Below are 25,095 nucleotides of genomic sequence, written 5' to 3'. Positions count from 1 at the left end.
TTGGGAGGGTGAATATGGCACGTCCAGTACCAACAATCACAGTATCGCGTCCAGCGATAGTTAGAATATCTCCATTCGTCTTTTTTAGAGTTTGGAAATATTTCATCTCCCTCAGTATGGAGTTTGTGGCACCACTGTCCACAAGGGATAATTCCTCTTCCATCGGATTGTCCCCGTAGAAAACTATGTAAAACAAAGAATTTTCAATAAGAAAACCTCATAGTAATATATAGAATACAATCTTTATTATATCAAATGTGCTGATACAATACAATATAAAGACAACAACAAACTTATGTTCTTATTACAATCATCACAAATGGACATAATTAAGTAGATTACTAAGGAGATTGAGGGACTAGTCGAAGTTGCCAAACACGTTGTTTGCAGTGTACTCAATCAACGTGTTCTCCATTTCAGCAGTAGCCTCAGGCAGATAAGGAACCACGGCATTGCTCGGTCCAGGAGGAACATCGTGCGAACCACCAACTCCTTTTGCGCTATACGGATGAAGGTTGAAGTTGGCTTTAAACCTTTTCCCTTGAGGTGCTTTGCGTCCCTGAGATTGCTGGTACAACATAACCAGATGCTTGGTCATTGTGCACTTTTCAGTAGAATGCGTGGAGCATCCACACTTGTTACAAAGCTTAGATTTATCAAACCTGGGCTTTGAAGTGCCTTTTCCCTTGTGTGGGTATCTAGATCTCCTGTTCCCATTGTGCTTTCGCTTATGCTCGGAATTGGATTGTTTACCTCGAGAGGTACCATTAAACTTTTGTCTATTTGCAACATTCAGATGAACTTCAGGTAAAGGTTGTGCCCCAACTAGGCGCTGAGAGCCATTCTTAGTGAGTAGCTCATCATGCTTTTCAGCTTGAAGTAACATGTGAATAAGCTCGGAATAGACAGTGTAGTTACGAGCACGGTATTGCTGTTGGAGGATCCTATCTGAAGGGAGCATAGTAGACAAAGTTTTCACTATCTTCTCCCCCTCAGTAGGTTCCTTCTCACAAAAGCGCAGTTTGGAACATATCTTATGAACAACATGATTGTACTCACCGATGGACTTGAAATCCTAAAGACGAAGATGAGTCCAATCATGGAGTGCTTCGGGCAGGACTACTGCCTTCTACTGTTCATACCTCGTTTTAAGGGCCAGAAATAGACTACTAGGAGATTCCTCCTGTAAATACTCAGACTTGAGATCTGGATGAATATGGTGCCTTATGATGAATAAGGCAGCATAGTTCTGCTGTTCTGTCAGCGGCATGGCCTCATCCGGGAGAGGGGTCTCCGGGGGTTGTATTTCACGCGCTATCCCACGGGACGCAAGACTGATCTTGATGTCCATAGCCCATGTAGGGTAGTTGTGGCCATTGAGGGCAAGCTCCTCAAACTCTTTGGCAGTCATCTTTGCCTACATGGGAAACCAGAGATAATTAATTTACCGGTGGTAAATTAAAAACCATCATGGTTGTGTAATAAGAATGCAAAAATTGATACTCAAGTCTAAACTTGAAAAATTCTCAACCTCAATTGTGTGAACATAACACTTTGAAGATCACATAGATCTCACAGTAATAGGCTACATCGCCATTACCTTGTGTATGCTACAATTCAGATATAAGGAATACACGTTGGAGGTAATCATTTGTCGAGAATGACAAAGCGTAGACCTCACAGTAAGAGAGGATATTCTGCAAATGAGCAGTAGATCACAACTCATTACCTTGTGATTCCAAATAAGATGAGGGAGAAACATCCAAAAATTTGCAAGTTTGATATGCGAGAGAAGACCTCAATCGCAAAGACATGTTCGATAAAAATGAGATGTGGTAAACACATCGAACATGTCATTCTTCCCAGATGAAATCCAGTACTTTATTTATATTATCAATCCATTACATAATATAAACACACTAATAATTACACAAGTCCTAGTCAGATTTAATCTAGAACTGGACTAGTATGTAAGTAGTAGTCAAACTAGGTACTAAACAGAGTCTAAAACTGCACCATATACAATAATTAGTACTAGACTAATAAAAACAGAGATTAAAAAAAACTTGAAGAGAGTAGGCCAATCGCCTGGGCCTGGGCCTGCCATCACCGACCGAGGCCAGCCTGCAGCCACCCACACCGCATAAGAGGAGGCGAGAGGTGGGGCGGTTACGGATAAGGACCCGCACCACGCTCGATCCCCACCACCACCTGCGCTCGCAAGGAGCAGGGAGCCCAGTCGCCGACGACCGGGGCGAGCGCCGGCGCCTCCCCTCGCATCTTTAGGTGTCAGCGACGCGACACCGACGAGGCCTCTTCATCTGAAGAGGAGATGACGACGGTGGAGGCCTGGCGCAGTGGAGTAGCAGTGAAGCCGAGGTTCGCCGGAGCCCATGAGCCTGGGCGATGGCCGGGGCGGCGGTCGAGGGCTGCAACGGCGCGCCCGAAGAGGCGGCCGAAGCGCCGCTCCGTGCGGCTGCTCGAGCCCGCGGCTGTCTCCTGTTGAGGCGTGCCGCCGCCGGCGGCGGCGCCCTCCATGCCGACTCCAAGGCGGACTACTCCGGAGGCCCGGTCGACGGGGAGATGAAGGCGAGCGCCTCCTCCTCGTTCACGACGACGCGCATCGGCACATGGCAGTATCCGGGCGGGCCAGCGGCCTCGGAGGCGGGTGTTGGCGTCGACGGCGCGAGCCACGCGACCGGTGGAGGAGGTGGTGGAGGCGGAGATCCAGGGGGCGGTGCAGGCGCGGTTGCAGCCCTGTGCACCATGGAGGCGCTCGGGCCGGCCACTAGCCAGGGGTCGAACCCCATGGGCGCCTGGCCACGGGCGCAGGGAGCACCATCGTGGTTGCGTCCAGGAGCGAGGGGAGCACCGCGGGGGGGGGGGGGGGGGGGGGGGGGGGGGGGGGGGGGGGGGGGGCGTCCAGCGGCGCGGTGGCGGCCAGGAGCACCACGTCCAGCGGCACGGTGGCGGCCAGGAGCGCCATGTCAGCGGCGCTGCGGCCGAATCGACGAATGGTTTGCATCTGGCGACGGAAACGGCGGTGGCCACCAACTCCATGGCGGCGAAGGGCAATGAGGCGGTAGCGGCGACCGTCCTCGCGGATCAGACGGAGGAAGAAGGAGACGAGGCCTGTCATCTCACCGGCGGCGAGTGCTTCCTCTCTTCTCCTTTCTCTGTTGCCTTTTGCTCTCGCTGGCTGTTCTACGTGCGTGATAACGTGTTTTGAATCAGAATGATCGAATCCCTTGATCGATGGTTACAGACCCCCTTTTATATGTCCCGAAGAGACACGACGATCCCTCGAGGAGGCGTCGGTTCCAGGAGATCGAAGGGAGGCATCGGTTGCGGGACAAACCGCAATGACGGTTTGGGCAAGGGGAGATTTTCCCCTAATTACATAATTATTTTTAGCAGTTCGGTTTGCCTGTGTGCTGCTGTGTATAGAAGAGAGGAGATAAAACAGCTATCGACGTGGATCTATCATAAGCGTTGGGTTTTCATCTAACGGCAGGCATGCACATGCTGCGATTCTGCTTATAATGTACTCCCTCCCTCCGTTCCTAAATATTTATCTTTTTAGAGATTTCAAATGGACTACCACATATAGATATATCTCTACTCCTAATGTCTCAGTTGGTAGTCTCCGTTTCGGGTTTATTTTCGTCCCAACACTTTCGTCCAGTTTATTTTTGTTGGTTTTTTTCGTCATCTCTCACCAGGGGGCGGCCGCCCCGGGCCCCCGAGGCCGAGGGGGACCCCCAGCCCCAGGACGTCGTCCTTTGTACTGCGCCACGCTGAAAATTAGGTCGCGATTAATCAGGGTCTATTCCATCCTCGATTCATCCTTCCGATTTGACTATCCACGATGCCGCGGCCGGTCCGCTCTTCCTCGCACTTCTTTGAGTTCTTTCGGCTTTCCATCCGCCGCGGGCATCAGGATTATGAACTTGCGATGGTCTTGTTGTCATCCGCGGAGACAGGTTGCCTCTCATGGCAAAGCTTCTGCCTGTAGTCGCTGCTGCTGCTGCTGCTGCGTGGTTGAAGTCCATGCTCTTGGTGGCTACCCCCTGACGGAAGGTAAGACTGCATTTTCTCTTCAAATATCTAGCTGATTAATATATTCGGTGTCTATTGTTTGTAGGGATGGCAATGTGTAGGGTATGGGCGGGTACGACACTTTTCTACCCAAACTCATACCAAAATCTTTTTTCTATACCCACCCACTTCACTATCCATGGGCGTAAATTGGTACTCATGCCCATACCCATCGGGTATCCTATACCCACTGGGTATCCGGTGGGTACAATATATAGCATTGACATGACAAAAGTAAGATTAGAAAAAGGTCTAAATTCAGGTACCCATCCGGTGGGTATAATATATAGCCTTGGTTGGGGATGAATCGACGAGGATTTAGTAACCCGGCTCTTGATTGCTTCAAGGAAAAGCATAGAAGATAGTACTGGGGCGATGGCCGTCTATGGCCTATGGTCCGTGGGCTAGTTAAGAACTCAAGATAATTATTTACTCACATATTATAGGGTTTAATTTATTTATTAATTTTCTGGGTATCCATTGGGTTACCCATGGGTATAATTTCATACCCATACCCTACCCATGTTTTTGGCGGGTATGGATACCCATACCCATGGGTATGAAGTGGTAAAAAGTCTCACCCATGCCCACTATTTTCGGGTAGGGTACCCGCGGGTACCCATACCCATGGGCAAAACTGCCATCCCTAATTGTTTGCCGTTTACTGTTAAGTTGGTATTAACTAGCGCAAGTGAGCGTTGTACAGGCAGTACTAACTTACTCATGGTTGCTCACTTTTTGCATAAGAACATCTGACTTGTATACATGTCTTGGAGAACGTAGGTCCAAATATTCATAATGATTTTTCTGCATCACTTGCCTCACTTTTCTTGTCTGAGCACTTCAATCATAGGTTTTCCTTTAGCCATGTCTCCAAGATTTGCTGTCATAATTTTCGAGACACACTTTTAGTTCATTGTTGCAACATGACCATTGATAATCAAATGATTGTACATTACCTAAGGATAGACTGTACTGGAAAATTATTGGTTTGTGAGTATGCCATAATAATTAGTAAAATTATATTAGTTGATCTTGTATGTTGTGTGGCTTTGTAACTTTGCCTGAGCATATCAATATACTTACATATATTGACTATTTTTGTATGTATACATTAAGAGGCCATGTTTTCGTTTCGCCCCGGGCCCCCGAAATCTCAGGACCGGCCTTGCCGCCGTCGCAGATCACCAGGACACCGCCGTCGCCTCGGATCCCCACACGCCGCCAACATGGCCGTGACAACTGATGAGCACGCTCCGTCTCCAGGTTCGTTCTTTGAATTTGTTTTCTTGTTAACTTCTGACGTGTTATAGATTTTATATCAGTAAAAGTGTCATCCTTGGTGATAAGATGGGACTATATTAGAGCTATTATTAGTGTATGCTAGATTGGATCAAATGTAGACATAAAAATGCAACAAAACTGCAAGTCCACATCTGATTCAACACACTTCCACTGTAGTGTTTGAGTGCGTATACTGATGTTCTTTGATCAACATAGGGTGATGCTTGGTAGTTACCCCTCTCTCAGCCTTGCAAATTTTGGGTGTGTGAATTTGCAACTTGGACACCTCATAGAATGTTCGTCCGAATGTTCGAAATTGATCATGTATATATCCCTAGCAGATCTAAGCTGTCACTACTCTTTTTTTGGTTGTCAGGAAATGTATTTTTGATCTCAGCTTCTAATGATGAAAAGAAGTAGTCAAGAATAAAATTTGATGTCCTTTGGCACCTTACAAGACGATAAACATCAACACTGGTGTTCTGTTGTTCTGATAACTGCAAAATAGGAATGCATGGTACTTATGTAACCACATATGTTTCCTTCTTCACTTTTGGGAGGATATTTCTTACACCCTTTATATTGACTTATCCCTGATCGTAATATTGCAGCATCAATGGGCATGAAGGGCGTGGGTTGAAGACCAATTATTCTACATTGTTCGGTCTATTTAAAGGTAACTGTACTAAACATCCTGTTCTTACTGCTCTTTACTCTTTAGTTAATACCATCAGTGTGGCACTCCTCCTTTTTAACGTTCTTTTAGTTAGTAGCAGTATTTTTGAAGTGTTTCTACCATTTCTCTGGAGGTTCTAGCGGTGTTCACGATATTAGGCTGTAATTGTTGCCAGCCTGATCTTGGTAAATTTTCCTTGCTTAGTCTTAATATTGAAACTTGCTCGGGGTATCCAACCAAGGCCACATTTTTGATAAATAAGATGCAAGATTCTATTCTGTCAACAGGCTTTGATGTGTCATCAGCAGCTCTATTGCAAGTCTCTAGCGTCGACTTACCCCAGTTCCTTCGGTTCAGATGCCGTTTCCTAATTGCTAGAGCTGCAAGGGTACATATTTACTTCCTTATCATCCTTGAGTCATATTATCTGTGAGGGTACTTAATTGCTTACGTGTTTGCAATTTCTATTTTTGAACCTTTATAGCTAATCCTCTCTTTAATTTTCAGTTAGCTATTTATTTTCTTACGCATGAAAGAACTTTTCTTAATGCGTGGGTGTTTATAGAACATCGCTGGTCTCTTCAATGGCAATCAGTACTCATTGGTGTTGTCAGGCATTCAATCAGAGGTGCGGCATGCTTCTGACATCAACGACATTGCCAACAACGTCTATCAGCACAATTCGGCCACCGGTCCTACCGTTCTGCAAACTTGGATCTCTGGCAAAAACTGAAAATTTCTTTTTGGGTTAAGCACTACTGATTTGTGGTCGTAAATTCTTTTGGCGAGGAATCTTAAATATATTGTAATGTCAGTATCTCGACTGGCATTGAGGATTAAGAACTTTAACTGTGCCGCCACATTTTGTAGGCACTATAACTACCATTCTAGGCATGTATATGCATGGTATTCTATGCAGAATTTATTTGCTCATATACAAGGAATACTCACTACATTATGAGACAAAGTTTATTATGGACTGGTAAGAGCTTACTGATGATTCATCCTGTCATCCTTAGATACAAAGATGAAGGTGTACACAATTCAAACACTCATGTTTGGCTAGTTCCACGCAACACACCTGCTCCATGAAACATCATCATTGGTCGAGGTAAGCACTCCTTCATGCATCCTCCGTGTTTTTTTTCATTCATCAAGTTTGATTTTTTTACATGCATTTTAGTTTTCTCTTTAGTTGTTTTGTACTTACTGAAATAATGACTTCAGTGGCAAAAATTGCTTATGTATTTGTTGAAACATGGGCATGGCTCATGCATTTTGTTAGGCTGAAGCACAGGAAGAAGCAGTGTGAAAATCTCTTGCGTATTCTCGGTCTTGTTTTTATTGAGCTCATAGTTGTGTACTATTTGTTTTCACTTCTTTGGAAGTGATATATTTGGTAATAACAAGTTCTTGTGTGGTGCTCCATATATGCATTCGGGATTATGAATTAGATTTTTCCAGTATCTTACATCAGGGATCATCAACGGGGATGAAAAGGTTGTCGAATGGTTTCTCCTGGGTAGTGATATGAGTTATACCTTGTAAGTGTTCTACAAAGTGGATATCATGGAACGAGAAAGCTAAGTACCCGCCGACTGGTGGTTAGCGACAGGCACGCACGCTTCTGTCATCCTTGGTTGTTGGCTCATTTTTTCAAAAAAATAGGAGGTGGGCTAATTTTGTAGATACTTGATTACCGCGAGTAGGCCACTGCTATAGTGCAGCCCTCCATCTATAGTGCAGATCTTATCATTTTTTTCCTCTCCAGATCCTTTTGTTCGCCAGATCTGATTTTCTTGCTCTCTTCCCAATCCATTTTTCCCTCTCCAGATCTTTTTTCGTTCGAGATTTTTTCACGCAAAAATTGATGTGAACAAGAGAGGATTTGATCATTGCACCACTAGTGAGCCAACTCAACTAGCCTACCACCTGACCTACGATCTCTTTCTTGAACAAAAGAAAGTAAATGGGCTATTTAACATGTCTCCGCTACTACGTATGCATAAAAACGAGTTAATTTACTGTTTGATTTTTTCCGCGCTTAGGTACCCCGTTCCTGCTAACTTTACCGACCCGGGGGGGGGGGGGGGGGTGATGAAATATCCTCCATTAACTTTCGTGTAAATAACATGGTAACTCAAAATTCATAGACCTGATAACTTATATACCCCGGTCCTAAAAACTTTGTCGGCGAGGGTGGGGGTGGGGTAGTTGTTGAAACATACCACGGTAATTTCTGTGCAAATAACATGATAACTCAAACATGGCGGACCTGATAACTTATGTACCCCGGTCTTGATAACTTGGTCGGTGAGGGTGGGGGTGGGGCAAGTCGCTGAAACATGCCATGGTCACTTCTGTGCAAATAACATGATAACTCAAACATGGAGGACCTGATAACTTGGTCGGCGAGGATGGGGTGGGGCAAGTCGCTAAAACATGTCACGGTAACTTATGTGCAAATAACATGATAACTCATACATGGTAGACCTGATAACTTTGTCGGAGGGGTCGGGGTGGGGGTGTCGTTGAAACGTACGACGGTAACTTCTATGCAAATAACATGATAACTCACACATCGTAAACATGATAAATTATGTACCAGTCCTGATAACTTTGTCGGAGGGGCCGGAGTGGGGAAGTCATTGAAACAAACATACCACGATAACTTCTATGCAAATAATATGATAACTCACACATCATAGACATTAAATTACGTACCCTGTCCTGGTAACTTTGTCGGTGGGGTTGGGGTTGGGGGGAGTCATTGAAACATACCACGATAACTTCTATGCAAATAACATGATAAGTCACACATCGTAGAAATGATAAATTATGTACCCAATCCTGATAACTTTATCGGCGGGGTAGGATGGGAGGAGTTGTTGAATCATAACACGATAACTCTTATGCAAATAACATGATAAATCACACATCACAGACTTGATAATTTATGTACCCGACCCTGGTAAATGTGGTGACTGTGGTGAGGGGTGGGGGGGGGGGCAACCCCGGTAATTTATATGTAAATAGCTTGTTAATAGACACATACTAAGCTGATAACTCACATACAAACGCCATTATAATTTTTTGACCTGAAATTTTTTTGTTGAAAAATATACACCCGGTAATATCTATGTAAAAAGCATGATAATGTATACATCACAGATTTGATAACTAATATCTTACATTTTAAACACCATGGTATCTTTCATCCAAGGGAAAAAAGTTTTTAAACATTTTCATTGGTAATTTATGTGTTAAATTACCATACTTCCTCATGCCTTAACCTTCTCGTACTGTAGTTATCAGCCTTATCATGGTATAGTTATCATGTTGCTCATACCCATAGTTATCAGGCTGGTCATGCCAAAGTTACCAAGCCAAACTTTTTTTTTCTGATATGGCAGAAATAAGAAAGGTTCAAATAACATTGTTTATCTATAATAGACAACAACAAAAGGTGGTTTAGTTGGTTATTAGGCTCAATAGGTATTGCATAGACTTAGGTTCGAATCCGTCGTTAGCATAGTCCATCATGGAATGCCCTTTTGGCATCAATAGCGAATTGACATAGTGCTTTGATTTTCAATAAATATAGGAGATAAGGGGGTGAAAGGTATGATGCAATCTGTTGTGGTACCTAGATGGAACTGTTGAACCGGTGAAAAAGTCATATTTCAGTATCTGCCCAACCTCTGCATGTAATACACCTACTTTGTTCTTCCTTTCTTTTGTTCTAATGACTAACTTGTCCATCTCAACTGTCATTATTCCCTTTATAGTAGCACATATAAATAGGTATATTTTACATTACTTGGTATGCTAAAATCTGAAATCGTATTTAAGAGTTTACTCCCATTTACTTGTGTTTTTTCATACTAATAGAATTGGTGTCAATTAGACTTCGTCGTGTTTCTTCAAATTTAATGGTTTGTCATGGAATATGGAATTTGAGTATGACAGCTACTGAACTGAAAATAATCTATCGAACAATAATAAAATGATGAGCAGTTACTATATCGCAGAGTCCTAAGACTGAATGATAGGCCAATACACTGGCGAAATATAAGTTCTTTGTTTGGATACCAAGCAGGAAAATAGTTCACATAGTTTTGCCAACTATTTTATTCCATCTGTTAATTTGCCAACTATTTTATTGGATATATGGAGTACTAATTAATTAGCCATAACTATAGTTTATTAGTTCGCTCGTTGGTTTCCTCACCTCCCAGGTTGGTTCGCTTCCTCTCCTCACCCCCGCATATTTTCAGTCCAAATCGATAACCCATCTCATCCCATTAGGACAATTACAGAAAGGAAATAGGTGAAAGAAAATGTTGGCGGTTTGAAAAGACTTACCAGATCCGCCCATGAAATCTCTCAAAAGACCTGATGAAAGCTTCAGAAGTTAGCTACCATCAGTTTCTTCGGTTCAGCACTGCACATATATTTTCTAGATTTTACACATTGGAAAATGTCTCATGTACTTGACTTCCATATTTTTTGCAGCTTCTTTCTTTGGCTTATTTCAAGTAAGATGGAAGTGGCTTTTGATTTTCTTATGTTCCTGAAGATGCAGATTCGAGAGGAACCATGAGGGGACCTAGAAAAGCTAGCATATTCTCATTTGAGAAAAATCTCATTTCTGCCACAATCTAGCAATCCCACTAGAGGAGAACCAGCATCACTTTGACAACTTCATGTAACCCCAAAACGAAGGATCATCCTTGCTACCCCTTCAGGGAAGGATTCTGATGAAGCCTAGCTGTTGTTGGAGGTTCCTCACAATGCATGACACTTAACAGGTAGGATAAATTTAGCCTATTCAATGGAGGTGTTTCAACAAATGCAGGAGGAAGATGACAGGATTCCTACTCGCTAGAGAAGAACAAAAATACTAAGGTACTGTGTTTCTTTTCTAAGGCATTTGTTCTTTTGTATGGTAAAAGCATGAGGCATCCGACATCGTATAGCAATAAAAAGGGAGTATTACTAATGAACACTTGACTGAAAATTGCATTCAAGTGACTTGGACTGCAGTTTGTCTTGAGATTAAAGAGATTGGCCATATTGTATAGATATTGACCGCAATATAGGAAAGTTTCAGATTCGAAGGGGGGGTGGGGAGCAGCTGACCAGTGGAGGGTGGCCTGCGGGTTGAGGAGCTCGGTGGCGAAGAGGAGCCGTCGACGTTGGGGTGCACCACAGGATCCCCTCCTCATCCAGTTACGTGCATCCAGGTGCGCACGGTGTGGGGAAGGTATCCAGGACACCGAGCTAGATCCCTGAGCGCATGGGACGGAGGAGCCCACCTCGTGCTGCAAGGTGCGTGCGAGTCGCCGGGCGTGGCCACGACCAAAATCAGACATGTGTGTGTGCCACCAGCGCGGCTGGGGGCGGGATGGAGGAGTGGTACAACAATGTAGGGCCAGCGGGAGCCGGAGGCGCTGCCTCTTGCTGGAAAGAGAGCCACCGCCCTTGCCCGTCGTTGCCGGCCTGCCGCGGCGAGATGAAGGGGAAAGAGAAAGAGTGAGGGGCGTGGGATGGATGAGTGAGAGTGTTGTGCCCATCGTTTAGATTTCTCCAGTAAGTTGTTTAGATTTCTTCCCGCTCATGTCCGACTGGTCGGTTTAGTTCCTGAATTGTAGCTTCCCCGGTATGTTTGGTAATTCACAGTCCTACCCGTTTGATAGTGTATTGATGCCTGACAACCACGTAATGAGTGCATGTTGTTCAAGTGCTTATCTTTTTCTGTTAAACCATTTTTCATCTAGGAATTCTTCATTTTGTAATATAGAGTAGTGAACGAATTTGCTAGGGAATCATATGCACTATTTTTGTAGCTTGAATAATTCGCTATGTTCTAATTTGAAATTAGGTTGGCAAATCGTTTGATGTGCTGTCTGTTGCATATTGTTCGAAGATGGGGCCCATCTCTTTCTAAACTGCAAAGAAGTGAAGGAGCAATGGTATGCCTTGCTGCTGGAGGAAATCCGGATGAGAGTGTAATTCAGCACATGACGTCATGAGAAAAATTCTGAGGTTGCGGAGAAGGATAAGTTGCTCACTATTTAAGTGTGGGCCAAGCAATTTTTGAAACAGACTGTCTGATACTCAAGCAGGCTGTAAGCTTTGAAGCGTATGGTCAAGTGCCGCTGGGTATTTTCTTATGTGAAATCAAGTACCCATTACTATAAGCGTACTTTATTCATTGATTGAGGCTAGAGTGATTCATGCTCCAAGGGGATGTAACCAGCCATCTAATGTGCTCGCAGCTTTGGGTGCAGGATTAGACAATGGTGATCATGTTGAATGGTTCTCAGACTACTTTGAGGTTGTAGCCCATGTTGTAACCGACGATTTAGCCGTGTATTCCCTCTGTTCCTAAATATAAATCTTTTTAGAGGTTTCAAATGGACTATAACATACGGATGTATATAGACATGTTTTAGAGTGTAGATTCACTCATTTTGCTCCATATGTAGTCCCTTGTTGAAATCTCTAAAAAGACTTATATTTGGGAACAGGGGACAGTGATACGGGAGCTGGCTGATACGTCTCCGTCGTATCTACTTTTCTAAACACTTTTGCCCTTGTTTTGGACTCTAACTTGCATAATTTGAATGGAACTAACTCGGACTGACGCTGTTTTCAGCAGAATTACCATGGTGTTATTTATGTGCAGAAACAGAAATTCTCGGAATGACCTGAAACTTCACGGAGCAACTTTTTGGAAAATATAAAAAATACCTGTAAAAGATGAAGGCCAGGGGGCCCACCACCTGTCCACGAGGGTGGGGGGCACGCCCCCCTACCTCGTGGCCCCCTGGAGCTCCTCCGACTCCAACTCCAACTCTATATATTGTGTTTCGGGGAGGAAAAAATCAGAGAGAAGAATTCATCGCGTTTTATGATACGGAGCCACCGCCAATCCCTAAATCCTCTCGGGAGGGCTGATCTGGAGTCCGTTCGGGGCTCCGGAGAGGGGAATCCGTCGTCATCGTCATCATCAACCATCCTCCATCACCAATTTCATGATGCTCAACGCCGTGCGTGAGTAATTCCATCGTAGGCTTGCTGGACGGTGATGGGTTGGATGGGATCTATCATGTAATCGAGTTAGTTTTGTTAGGGTTTGATCCCTAGTATCCACTATGTTCTGAGATTGATTTTGCTATGCTTAATGCTTGTCACTAGGGTCCGAGTGCCATAATTTCAGATCTGAACCTATTATGTTTTCATCAATATATGAGAGTTCTTGATCCTATCTTGCAAGTCTATAGTCATCTATTATGTGTTATGATCCGTTAACCCTGAAGTGACAATAATCGGGATACTTACCGGTGATGACCATAGTTTGAGGAGTTCATGTATTCTTAATGCTTTATTCCGGTACTCTATTAAAAGGAGGCATTAATATCCCTTAGTTTCCGTAAGGACCTCGCTGCCACGGGAGGGTAGGACAAAAGATTTCATGCAAGTTCTTTTCCATAAGCACGTATGACTATATTCGGAATACATGCCTACATTACATTGATGAACTGGAGCTAGTTTTGTGTCACCCTAGGTTATGATTGTTACATGATGAACCACGTCTGGCATAATTCTCCATCACTGATCCATTGCCTACGACCTTTCCATATATTGTTCTTCGCTTATTTACTTTTCCGCTGCTATTGCTACCATCACTACAAAATACCAAAAACATTACTTTTACTACTGTTACCTTTTGCTACCGTTACCACTACTATCATATTACTTTGTTACTAAACACTTTGCTGCAGATACTAAGTTTCCAGGTGTGGTTGAATTGACAACTCAGCTGCTAATACTTGAGAATATTCTTTGGCTCCCCTTGTGTCGAATCAATAAATTTGGGTTGAATACTTTACCCTCGAAAACTGTTGCGATCCCCTATACTTGTGGGTTATCAAGACTATTTTCTGGCGCCGTTGTCGGGGAGCATAGCTCTATTCTCTGAGTCACTTGGGATTTATATCTTCTTATCATTATGAAGAACTTGAAAGATCCAAGAACCAAGATTTATCCCTCAACTACGAGGGGAGGTAAGGAACTGCCATCTAGCTCTGCACTTGATTCACCTTCTGTTTTGAGTAAGCTTGCGACACCTAAACCTGCTTCCGCTATTCGTTCTGACATGTCGCATGTTATTGATGATGCTACTTTTTCTATGCATGATACTTAGGATGAAACTACTTCTATGCTTGATACTACTGTGCCACTTGGTGAATTTCTTGACGAACAACTTGCTAGGGCTAGAGAGATTGAAAATATTGAATCTAATAATACTCATGAAATTAGTGATGAAGACTTTCCTATTATTCCCGAGGGTTATGTTTTTGATAAAGAAGCTTCTTTAGCTATTTTAGCTTGCAAAGATAGATACGAACTCAAGAGGTTATTAGGTAAATGAAATCAGCAATCTCTAAATGCTAGAATGAAACTTGACCCTGCTTTTGCTACTTCACCTATCTGTGTTACTGATAAGGATTATGAATTCTCTGTTGATCCTGATATAATTACTTTGGTTGAATATGATCTTTTTCATGGCTATGAATCTGAAATTGTTGTGGCACATCTTACTAAATTAAATGATATAGCTACCCTGTTCACTAATGAGGAGAGAAACTCGTTACTTTTATATCCTTAAAATATTTCCGTTCTCATTAAAGGGTGATGCTAAGATATGGTTTAATTCTCTTGATCTTGGTTGTGTGCGTAGTCCCCAGGATATGATTTATTACTTCTCTGCTAAATATTTCCCTGCGCATAAGAAACAAGCTGCTTTAAGGGATATATACAATTTTGCGCAAATTGAAGAAGAGAGCCTCCCACAAGCTTGGGGGAGGCTTCTCCAATTACTTAATGCTTTGCCTGATCATCCTCTTAAGAAAAATGAAATACTTGATATCTTTTATAATGGACTAACCGATGCCTCCAGAGATTACCTGGATAGTTGTGCTGGTTCTGTTTTCAGGGAAAGAACGCCGGCTGAAGCTGAAATTCTATTGAATAATATGTTGACAAATGAAAATAATTGGACACCTCTGGAGCCAATTCCTGAGCCTATTCCTAACCCAACTCCGAAGAAGAGGGGTATTCTATTTCTCAGTCCTGAAGATATGCAAGAGGCAAAGAAATCTATGAAAGAAAAAGGTATTAAAGCTGAAGATGTTAAGAATTTACCGAAAATACCTTTCTACATCTGAGCTCATATGCTCCTGGTGTGGACAGTAAACTAAATAAAATATAATAACATTTCAAAAAATTCTGAAATTTTTTTATGGCATACTTTAAGAAATGTTTGTTGTGCATGCAAAATTTCATCATGAAATCATATTCGTGGAAGTCGTGGCAAAAAAAACAAAATAAAAGCTCCAAAATGCGTTTGAAAGTAACATTTATAGAGTATCGATTTTGGCTTTTTACCATGCCTTCCACCAATGTCATTTTGTGATGAAATTTTGCATGCACAACAAACATTTCTTAAAGTATGCCACAATTTTTTTCAGAATTTTTTGAAATGTTTTCTATTTTATTTATTTTACTGTTCACGACAGGAGCATATGAGCTCAGGTGTAGAAACTCCACATCCAGAATTTACCTCCTATTGAAGAATTACACGGTCTTAATGTACCGCCTGTTGAAGAAACATATGATCTTAATCCATTACCTATTGAAAAAACTCATGGTCTTGATAACCCGACACAGGTAGTAAAGGTAAATTCTCTTTATAGATATGATAAAGCTGAAATCTCATTTACTAAGTTTGCTAGCCCATGCTTAGATGAGTTTGATAAATTTATGGCTAAGCAAAAAGACTTCAATGCTTATTTTGGTAGACAATTGAAATACAATTCAAATATGCTTGAACACTTGGGTGATTATATGGCTAATGTCAAAGGTGAACTTAAACTTATTAGTAAACATGCTTCTATGGTTACCACTCAAGTAGAACAAGTACTTAAAGCTCAAAATGATTTGCTCAATGAATTGAATAGTAAGAATAATGATAATGCTGTTAGAGTTATGACTAGAGGTGGTAGAATGACTCAGGAACCTTTGTATCCTGAAGGCCATCCTAAGAGAATTGAGCAAGATTCTCAGAGAAATAATATAGATGCACCTAGTCCTTCTAAAAGGAAGAAAAAGAAAAATGATAGGACTTTGCATGCTTCTAGTGAACCTGTTATTGAAACACCTAAGAATCCAAATGATATTTCTGTCTCTGATGCTGAAACACAATCTGGTAATGAACCTGAAACTAGTGATAATGTTAATGATAATGTTCATGATGATGCTCAACCTAGTAATGATAATGATATAGAAATTGAACCTGCTGTTGATCTTGATAACCCACAATCAAAGAATCAACGTTATGATAAGAAAGACTTTATTGCTAGGAAACACGGTAAAGAAAGAGAGACTTGGGTTCAGAAACCCATGCATTTTCCTCCCAAACCATTCAAGAAAAAAGATGATGAGGATTTTGAGCGCTTTGCTGAAATGATTAGACCTATCTTTTTGCGTATGTGATTAACTGATATGCTTAAAATGAATCCTTATGCTAAGTACATGAAAGAAATTGTTACTAATAAAAGAAAGATACCGGAAGCTGAAATTTCCACCATGCTTGCTAATTATACTTTTAAGGGTGGAATACCTAAAAACTTGGAGATCTCGGTGTACCTACTATACCATGCTGCATTAAAAGAAACTATGTTAAAACTGCTTTATGTGATCTTAGAGCCGGTGTTAGTGTTATGCCTCTCTCTTTATATCATAGACTTGATTTGAATAAGTTGACACCTACTGAAATATCTTTGCAAATGGCTGATAAATCAACTGCTATACCTGTCGGTATTTGTGAGGATGTGCATGTTGTAGTTGCAAATGTTACTATTTTAATGGACTTTGTTATTATTGATATTCCCGAGGACGATAGTATGTCTATTATTCTTGGAAGACCCTTTTCAAATACTGCATGGGCTGTTATTGATTGCACTAAAGGCAATGTCACTTTTCATGTTAATGGTAATAAGCACACGGTACACTTTCCGAGGAAACAACCTCAAGTTCATAGTATCAACTCTATTGGAAAAATCCCATTGATTATATTTGGAGGTTTTGAATTTCCTCTTCATACTGTCAAGAAGAAATATGATATTCTTATTATTGGGGAGGTGCATATCCTCGTTGAGGTAACATAGTGTTATTCAAAATTTCTCCGGTTCCATGTTATTCGGAATGAGTTCGTTAACAAGACTTGATCAACCTTGTTAGTTGATTCTTTTTGATGATCATGAGATGGATGAAACTAGAAGGCACAACCTTCTGTACCCCACTTTTACTTTCTGTTATTTATATTAAATAAAATAAAAATAGTATTTTTTTGTCTGTTATCTGATTATCTGTGCAATATAAAAATACCTCGAAAATAAAAGTTCTCCAAATGCCCTGAAATTTAAATATGATTTTTCTAGAATATTTGAGAATATTTGGCACTGAGAACATAGCAGGGGGGCCATCCACCTGGCCTCGAGGGTGGAGGGCGCGCCCCTGCCTCGTGGGCCCACGGTGGCCCTCCTCCACTTATCCTTTCCCCCACACCCTCCTTCTTCCTCCCACAAACATGAATAACCAGCTCAAACCCGAGTCCAAGCTCGTTTTGCTGCCATTTTCGATCTCCTTGCTCAAAGCACCTCTCACAAAACTGCTCGGGGAGATTGTTCCTTGGTATGTGACTCCTCCATTGGTCCAATTAGTTTTTGTTCTAGTGATTTATTCATTGCAAATTTGTGCTGCTTAGGTGACCCTGTTCTTGAGCTTGCATGTCAAATTTATATGGTCAAAAGTAGTTTTGATGCATGATATAGGCTCTAGGCACTTGTAGGAGTAGTTGCTATCAATATTATTGAGCTTTGTTCACTTTTATTTTAAAGTTACTAAAAATTTCAGAAATTTTTCAGAGGAAGAAATATGTTTAGGAAAATGTACCAAGGTGGCTCTTCAATGAAACAAGAGCCCAGGCTTGCAATGCGTGATGCTGATGATGAGTCACCAAGAAACGCTCCAGTGCGTCCTTGTGAATGGCCTTCGAAAAACTTTATGGATCGAGCGGGAATTAAGGAAGAATTTAACGCATATTTGTGTAACGCTGATCTTGTGAGCTTCGAGGAAGAGAAGTGCAGCCAGTATCATTATCTCACTAGTTCCTTTGTGAGGAGGTTTGAATTTTCATCTTCACGTAATTCTCCAACTGTCCTGTTTGATCTTTATGGAAATTCATACACTATGGACTTAGAGGATTTTACCACCGCTTGCAAACTTCCACAATGGGGTAGTATCAGGGATCCTCGCAAATCTGAATTTAGAGATTTTCTTGCTAGTATAACTGTGGGGGAATCTAGAGATATAATGCAAGCTACCATAGGGAGCATTCACTTTCCTGCTATACATTATTTTGCTCTCTTCATAGGTAGATGCATCAATGGTAAAGATGAGGCATGTCACATGTGTGTCCCTGACCTCAGTATTCTTAGGAGTGCTGTGTTAGGAGATAAATCTTATAATTTGGGAGCCATTGTTGCACGTAGGTTGCATCTTAATAGATTTAATGGAGATTTCTTTGGAGGAATTTATGCAACCCGCATAGCTAATTTTCTTGGTATAGCCATACGCGAAGATGATATTGAATTACCCCCTGCTTACCTAGACTTTAATGCTATGGTTCACCACCAGTTTATCGAGAGGAATGAATCACCTCTCTAATATCGACTAATCTTTGACAGATGCCGTGCTGGCCATATTACTCTCCCTGCTCCTGCCTTCTTTGATCATCAGGCAAAAGGAAGATATGTTATTACCAGAGAGGAGGCACATGAGTATGAGAGGAGAGCGGAGGCCGCTCATCGCCACGCTGCAGCTCAGGAGGCGATAGCCGCTGCATCTCAGTACGACCCCAACTTTTACTATGGATATCAGCCAGGCCAGCAATGGCCATAGACCAATTTAGGCCAAAATCCTAAGCTTGGGGGAGTACGTACTTCTCACCGACATTATATTTATGTTCACACACTCATTGCTAGATGTCGGTGCTCATACTTTTTCATTGTATCATCCATGCTACTTTATTTCCTTTTATGCTTTCTTTTTGTGTGTTTAATAAACCTTAAGAAAAACCAAAAAAATTAGTTGTAGCTTTTAATCAGTTTACTTTCAAATGCTTGTAGTAGTAATTAAAAAGAAAACCCAAAATGATTTTCTGTTCTTCTTCTACTTGTTGGGAGCTCTCCCATGTAAATAGTTTTATTTCTTTTCTTTTCTTTGGGGGTCGATATGAGAAGACCATAATTAAATTGTTGAAATGTCTCTTATATGCATTATTGTTGATCTGACAAAAGAGCCCATATTGCCTTGTCTTCTCCTATTTATTGAATGCTTGCAGATTCCAGCTTAGTCCAATGCACGTGCACTATTATTATTATTATTATTCACATCGTTCGGTCATGCAAGTGAAAGGCAATTATGATGATATATGACGGACTGACTGAGATGAGAAAACCTGGTGTGAAATCAACCTCTTTTGTTTTTGTAAATATGATTAGTTCATCGTTCTTGATTCGACCTATTATGAATAAACATGTTTGCAATGACAACTAGAGATCATAGTTCTTGTGCCATGCTTGATTAGCCAGGAGCTTATAATGGTTTACCTTGCATGCCAACATGCTATTAAAATGGTTGTGATGTGGTATGATAGGGTGGTATCCTCCTCTGAATGATTTAAGTGACTTGACTTGGCGCATGTTCACTCATGTAGTTGAAACAAAATCAACATAGCCTTCACGATATTTATGTTCATGGTGGATTATATCCTACTCATGTTTGCATTTGGTGTTGATTAATTGTAATGCATGTTCATGACTGTTGTCGCTCTCTAGCTGGTCGCTTTCCAGTCTTTTGCTAGCCTTCACCTGTACTAAGCGGGAATACTGCTTGTGCATCCAATCCCTTAAACCCCAAAGTTATTCCATACGAGTCCGCCATACCTACCTATATACGGTATCTACCTGCCGTTCCAAGTAAATTTGTATGTGCCAAACTCTAAACCTTCAAATAAATATCTTGTTTTGTATGCTCGAATAGCTCATGTATCAACTAGGGCTGTCTGTATCTTCCATGTTAGGCGGGTTATTCTCAAGAGGAGTGGACTCCGCTCCTCACTCATGAGAAAGTGGCTGGTCACCGGGATGCCCAGTCCCATGCTTTATGCAAACTAAATCAAAATAATTGCAAAGAAAACTCCCCTTGGGACTCTTGTTAGTCAGAGGCACTCGTTGTTTCGTGCAAGCCATCGATTGATGCTTGTTGGTGGAAGGGGGAGTATAAACTTTACCATTCTGTTTGGGAACTGCCTATAATGTGTGTAGCATGGAAGATATCGCCATCTCTTGGTTGTTATGTTGACAATGAAAGTATACCGCTTAAAATATTATTCATCTCTATTTCGAAACTGAGCTCTGGCACCTCTACAAATCCCTGCTTCCCTCTGCGAAGGGCCTATCTATTTACTTTCATGTTGAGTCATCATCCTCTTATTAAAAAGCACTAGTTGGAGAGCGCTGCTGTCATTTGCATTCATTATTGTTAGTTTACATTGGGTATGACTTGACTGGATCTCTTTTACCATGAATTACAATGTCTAGTCAGTCCTTAATCTTTAAAGGTGCTCTGCATTTATGTTTTGCGGTCTCAGAAAGGGCTAGCGAGATACCATCTTGTTATATCATATTATGATTGTTTTTGAGAAAGTGTTGTCATCCGAGATTTATTATTATTGCTCGCTAGTTGATTATGCTATTGATATGAGTAAACTTGAGACCTAAGCGTTATTGTGAATGTGGTTAGTTATAATATTTGCTGAAAACTTGAATGCTGGCTTTACATATTTACAACAACAAGAGCAAATAGAGTTTGTAAAAGTTTTTCTTTATCACTTTCAGTTTATCAACTGAATTGCTTGAGGACAAGCAAGGGTTTAAGGTTGGGGGAGTTGATACGTCTCTGTCGTATCTACTTTTCCAAACACTTTTGCCCTTGTTTTGGACTCTAACTTGCATAATTTGAATGGAATTAACCCAGACTGACGCTATTTTCAGCAGAATTACCATGGTGTTATTTATGTGCAGAAACAAAAGTTCTCGGAATGAACTGAAACTTCACGGAGCAACTTTTTGGAAAATATAACAAATACCCGCAAAAGATGAAGGCCAGGGGGCCCACCACCTGTCCACGAGGGTGGGGGGCACGCCTGCCCCCCTAGGGCGCGCCCCCTACCTCGTGGGCCCCCTGGAGCTTCTCCGACTCCAACTCCAACTCTATATATTCTGTTTGGGGAGGAAAAAATCAGAGAGAAGAATTCATCAAGTTTTACGATACGAAGCCGCTGCCAAGCCCTAAATCCTCTCGGGAGGGCTGATATGGAGTCCGTTCGGGGCTCCAGAGAGGGGAATCCGTTGCCATCGTCATCATCAACCATCCTCCATCACCAATTTCATGATGCTCACCGCCGTGTGTGAGTAATTCCATCGTAGGCTTGCTGGACGGTGATGGGTTGGATGGAATCTATCATGTAATCGAGTTAGTTTTGTTAGGGTTTGATCCCTAGTATCCATTATGTTCTGAGATTGATTTTGCTATGCTTAATGCTTGTCACTAGGGCCCGAGTGCCATAATTTCAGATCTGAACCTATTATGTTTTCATCAATATATGAGAGTTCTTGATCCTATCTTGCAAGTCTATAGTCATCTATTATGTGTTATGATCCGTTAACCCCGAAGTGACAATAATCGGGATACTTACCGGTGATGACCGTAGTTTGAGGAGTTCATGTATTCACTATGTGTTAATGCTTTGTTCCGGTACTCTATTAAAAGGAGGCCTTAATATCCCTTAGTTTCCGTAAGGACCCCGCTGCAACGGGAGGGTAGGACAAAAGATGTCATGCAAGTTCTTTTCCATAAGTACGTATGACTATATTCGGAATACATGCCTACATTACATTGATTAACTGGATCTAGTTCCGTGTCACCCTAGGTTATGATTATTACATGATGAAACGCATCCGGCATAATTCTCCATCACTGATCCATTGCCTATGAGTTTTTCATATATTGTTCTTCGCTTATTTACTTTTCCGCTACTATTGCTATCATCACTACAAAATACCAAAAACATTACTTTTACTACTGTTACCTTTTGCTACCGTTACCACTACTATCGTATTACTTTACTACTAAACACTTTGCCGCAGATACTAAGTTTCTAAGTGTGGTTGAATTGATAACTCAGCTGCTAATACTTGAGAATATTCTTTGGCTCCCCTTGTGTCGAATCAATAAATTTGGGTTGAATACTTTACCCTCGATAACTATTGCGATCCCTATACTTGTGGGTTTTCACTGGCCATCTTACCATGTCTGCATACATTTCAAAATGCATTTGAACAAAATGGATAAATTTCATGCAAACAAGCTGAAATTCACTAAGTTTAGTTATAATAATTCACATAAATTTGATGATATTTCGTCCGTTCTACTAAAAACTGAAAAATATAAAACCTTAGACTAACTTGTAGCGAGCGGTGGCCGGTGGCCTCGTAGGTGTGGCCAGGGCTGGATTTATATTTAAGCACTGGTGTTAGTTCACACCGACTACCTGCAGAAATACACTAGGGATAGTCAGTGTACTCACTTAATGACACCGTCACATAATGTATTGAAGGTGCAAACATATTAATGACCCCAAAGGACTCATTTTTCTAACTCTTTCCCTGAGTGTGGCCGCCCCGGCCGCACCTCCATCGTCGTCCGTGCCGTCGTCGTTGTCTTGGAAAGGCGCGGCAAGCCTGCCCAGCAACCGCTTGGCGCTTGGGGAGGATCCGCTGCCTGGCTGCGGCCTTGCCCCTTCCCTTTTTCATAGTTTAATCCTCTTTTGTGAATTACTTAAGTTCAATCACAAGCGAAAAATTTCAGTCTATTAGTTAACATGTCTATCCATGTTTCTTCTAAGTTATAGGAATTGACCTACTCTTATGTCGTTCGTAAGACAATGCCTTAAGCAAAGGGAACGAGCCTCAGTTAATGTATCTAGGTAGGCCAGGATCCTTTGTTTGGATAACTATTTGTGCAAGAGCAAGAAGCTTGGGTTTACAAATAAAAGCGACACTTGGGTTTCTAGGCTGTCTACACCTTTTGCTAGGGCCTTCATTATGGATGATGGTGTAAACTTGTTTCAAGGAGATACACAAAAGTGGATCAAAAGAGTATCATATTACAAGAGAGTGAAATGTTTTTTTAAGATAAAAAGAAAATGAGTGGATGTTTGCATTTTTCGCCTTTATGAGAGAAATGTCATATGCTTTTTTATATAGTGAAAAATATCACATAAAATATCACATACCATAACAAGTCATTTCTATAGAGCAAATACCAACAAGTGATTTACAGGTGAGCCTACAATTTATTAAATTGGGATGCGACTCACTCTACTAAAAAGCATGATGCCACTCACTCTGACTAAAAAGGGTCACCTGCTCGCATTTAGCAACTGACCAATTAAGTATACGTGTTTATATGTTCACTTTAGATCTTTGGATGATGCTTTGAAAATGTTGATTGACAAAGCTTTATAATATACTGGACTGAAAACTCGTCGATTTTACAAAATGAGAAGAGATGCATACAAATAATTATTTTTCTATATATATTTCTTGCACATGATAATACAAATGGTATATTTATATTATTATTTTGTAGAGTGTGAGAGGTGTTGAGATGGACAAAGGAATCCATTAACAAGAATGTCAAGGCGACGTCGTTGCGAAGGACAAAAAATTCATCGAATTTTATACAACAATACATGTGCACACACATAATCAGAACAAAATTAAAGGCCATCAAGTAGATTTTAATAATTTGTAATATATTTTTAGATGGATCATCGATTTATGTGTATACATCGTCAATTTGCTTTTTTGTTATCAGTTTACATTACAAGTGAAGTAGACTTCAATTATTATGCAATTGTGTCCATGCTATATTGTCTCTTTCTGTGATATTTTACATGGATTATTTTATATACCTTCAGCAAAATATTTCAGAAGCCCGTGGCAACGCACGGGCATACTACTAGTATAGACATATTTTAGAGTGTAGATTCACTCATTTTTTTCCGTATGTAGTCACTTGTTGAAATCTCTTGAAAGACAAATATTTAGGACGGAGGGAGTATATTTTTACTACAAAAATGAATATCTTCAATTCCTGTTATAAATAAAGGCAAATCTAATCCCCGAAACGTTTTCTAGGGTTATGAGTGGACCGGTGGCGCTACTCTATCTTCCAAGGCGTGATCGTGAGATTCCGGCCGTGATCTCCTGCCCTAGGCTCTAGCCCTCTTCGCCGCTCTTGGTTAGTGTGTTCGGGGTGATCACGGGGGTCCTGGCAACCCTGCCCACCCTGGGTACACACGAGACGATTGAGGGAGAAGTCAAGGGGGATCAGCGGCCATGGCTAGTTCGTTAACGAACACTGGTAAGGAGAGAGAAGAGATGGAGAAGATGATGGAGAGAATGCATATGATTGGGAAAGTGTAAAACTCGTGATGGACGATCAGGAGGAAGCGCATGACTCTCCTAAAGAGCATCCAAGATGTTTCCTGGAGTCTTTGTTGAGCAGGTTACTCTTTATCAGTTCTCTTGTCCGGGTGCTCATTGTGACGCCTCCGATTCAATTGTACACTAATGATACACGCAAGCGTGTACGATCAAGATCAGGGACTCACGAGAAGATATCACAACACAACTCTACAAATAAAATAAGTCATACAAGCATCATATTACAAGCCAGGGGCCTCGAGGGCTCGAATACAAGAGCTCGATCATAGACGAGTCAGTGGAAGCAACAATATCTGAGTACAGACATAAGTTAAACAAGTTTGCCTTAAG

General features: G+C 41.5%; 1 protein-coding gene across 1 annotated transcript in view; it reads left to right on the top strand.

The window, feature by feature from the left end:
• Positions 1 to 24,436, top strand: part of LOC125555755 (indole-3-acetaldehyde oxidase-like) — a 30,425-nt gene extending 5,989 nt beyond the window's left edge. Inside the window, exons 2-3 of the mRNA XM_048718610.1 lie at positions 3,422 to 3,544; positions 24,374 to 24,436. The gene's annotated coding sequence lies outside the window, so the exon portion shown is untranslated. The remainder of the gene's footprint in view (positions 1 to 3,421; positions 3,545 to 24,373) is intronic.
• Positions 24,437 to 25,095: the final 659 nt, after the last annotated feature.

This window comes from Triticum urartu, chromosome 5 (genome assembly GCF_003073215.2).
Source record: "Triticum urartu cultivar G1812 chromosome 5, Tu2.1, whole genome shotgun sequence".
In the NCBI taxonomy this organism is placed as follows: domain Eukaryota; kingdom Viridiplantae; phylum Streptophyta; class Magnoliopsida; order Poales; family Poaceae; genus Triticum; species Triticum urartu.
This window is presented reverse-complemented; position numbering and strand designations above follow the sequence as displayed.